Consider the following 2,821-nt stretch of genomic DNA (forward strand, 5'->3'; position numbering starts at 1 on the left):
GCTAAAACAAATTTCTCTCCATCAAGGAATAAACAACTACATAAGCATATCATACTTGGCCCAAAGCAAAACACAAAGCACAAAAGGACACCAAGCACTTATGTGTACTAAACCCGACTCTTGATCAGCTTAGGATACCCGACTTACAGCCCTTGAAGTAAATCTACTACCATGCTCTGATACCACAATGTAACAGCCCGATTTTCAAAACATGAGTGCATTTTTTTCTTTTTAAAACAACTCATTGCCATGTACTAAAGGATTCAGGATCGTCTTTAATTTAAAAACAGAGTAAGTAAAATATTTGGAAAGCATTACCAACAAGACAATTTGAATCAAATGTCACATTTTACAAAACAATATTAGGCAATGAGCTTTTAATATCAAATCATGCACTACAAAAGCATAAAATAGTATTCGAGTAGTCATTTCTCATGGTAGTATCATTTACAGCGGTGCCAAAACAAAAGAAGTAAAAATACATAAACATAAGACACCACAAGTAAAACATCTAAGCTGATCCTTAACTCTGAACTGGGATGACAGGGTACAAGATCCTTCCAATGGCATCAAGCCTGACTGCGAAACTGCTACACCACCAAAGCCTTTGCTATTCCCGCAAAGCACACTCCCTATTTGGATATGGGGCAAAGCCCGATCCACGAATTAATGTAAAGGGTCACGATCTAAAAACAACATAATTACAAAAATACTGAAGGCATAACATACTAGCATGGTAAATAGCATCAACGTTCCTAAATTAAAATATAATGATGCACAATTAGCCTAGCAAATGCAGACTCAATATGAGTGTGACACCTATCAGGGGTCGTCACATGAAACTGATTCCGGAATTGAATATCGCCACATAGGCCACCACAGGAGTGTTACATTCAAATGACTCTAGGATTGAATATCACCACAAAGGCCACCACTAAGGTGTTATCACCACAAAGGCCACCATAGAGATGTTACATTCAAATGACTCTGGACTTTGAATATCACCACAAAGGCCACCACTAAGGTGTTATCACCACAAAGGCCACCATAGAGGTGTTTCATTCAAATGACTCTAGACTTTGAATATCACCACAAAGGCCACCATAGAGATGTTTTATTCAAATGACTCCTGAATAGATCAAGCCATACAGGCTGAATAACGCCACAAAGGCTACACCACGAAGGCATGTATACCACAATGGCTAGAAAATGTCACACATGCTAAACCATGAGGATTACAACTTTTAACATATCAACAGACATTTCATATATTTATTCACAAATCATATGAAAGCAAAGCACATCAACATATCATAATCACATTGATTGCAAACAAATCCCACATTGGGCAAACACATTCACTTAACATATTATATTCACAATACACACAATAGCACGTAAACCATCCAGGCATTTAAGTAACTATGGAGTTTCAAGAAAGTGCCCCTTACCTGAGCAAAGCATTCCTTACAACGTATTGCTCTACACTCGTAAGCATCTACAACAGGAACGTCTATAAACCCTCGAGCTAAGTATCCTAACAGATACAATAATTTAGGTAAATATCGGCTCTAAAGCTTTCTACCCATTCTAGGTGAAATTTCAACACGCTCCGAAATACGATAAATTTAATATTTCCAAAAAGTTCAATAAAATATTTTCCAAAATAACTTTTGTCTCGAAATCCTTCAAAACACTCAATGACCATAAACTTGCCAAAAGTGAGTCTAGGAAACTCTTTTCCATAAGAAACTTTTATTTCAAATACTCAATTTATACAAATCATTTTGTTCTCAAGACAAATATCACAGTAGAGACACTTTTGAAATATCTCCAAAATACTTATCCGTTTTGAAACATCTTTTCAAAACCACTAAAAAATAAGATAAAATGAATTTGACGAATTTTCGACAGAGTCTCCTTTGTGTTTACATCGCATACCAGAGCCTCTGGCTCAGTCAACCTAACACAAATTCACAGACAAAATATTTTCACCACTCAACAGTTCAAACATAAAAATATTCGAACTCTGATAGTGTCAGCAGTCACTTCCAGCGTCAGCACAGACACATTATCTTCAGAAAATCATAATAAATTCATTCGTCGTCGGAACGTTGCAAACTATAGGTCCATTTCGACCGTCTCGACGACGCGAATCCACTTCTAAACTCATTTTCACAATTTAACAGTTTTAAAATGACGAAAATACCCTTGCACGGTTCAGCCCTTTCGTCCAGACAACATCTTTCAAAAACTAATCGGTTGAATCAACTTGTTTTCTCGTCTAAAGCATATATATCAAATAAAATTTACATTTCAACACTTTTCCAAGAACACTAAAATTTTAAAATGAACGGATCGTAAATTTTCTTTCAGATCGATACTCATACGAACTTACCCAACAACATTAATACATAACATCACGCAAGAAAATCGAAACTCGACACCTTACACCCACAAATGCTCAAAACCGTGATTTAAAAGAGGAAAACAGCGAGGAATACCTCAGCTATTGACCGTGAATCATGAGTGAGAAGATAGGAATCGTCAAGGGCTTCGTTTTGATATCTCGTTTGCGCGATTCGGACAAGGAACGAAGAAGTTACTGCCCCGAAACGGTGGAGGAAATAAAAGTTGCGGAAATGAGAGAGAGAAGAGAGAGAAAGTCTTGATTTTTTTGATAAAAAGTGGCATGAACCTCTATTTATAGAGTTTTGGTTTTGGAAATAAACCGGACCCGGTTCTCGCGGTTCAAGGTACACGTAACTGACAAAGTTATATCCTAACTCTGATGAACTTCTAACCAGTCTCAAACATCTTA

At 36.8% G+C, this 2,821-nt stretch overlaps 1 long non-coding RNA gene across 1 annotated transcript; it reads right to left on the reverse strand.

The window, feature by feature from the left end:
• Positions 1 to 329: 329 nt before the first annotated feature.
• LOC146946184 (uncharacterized) lies at positions 330 to 2,039 on the reverse strand. Its single transcript, XR_015026648.1, has 2 exons — positions 1,452 to 2,039; positions 330 to 632 (listed from the first exon to the last, which is right to left on the reverse strand). It is a non-coding gene; the product is annotated as an uncharacterized LOC146946184 (long non-coding RNA).
• Positions 2,040 to 2,821: the final 782 nt, after the last annotated feature.

This window comes from Medicago sativa, chromosome 2, assembly GCF_051527215.1.
Source record: "Medicago sativa cultivar Bolivia chromosome 2, Bolivia_mono, whole genome shotgun sequence".
Lineage (NCBI taxonomy): Eukaryota > Viridiplantae > Streptophyta > Magnoliopsida > Fabales > Fabaceae > Medicago > Medicago sativa.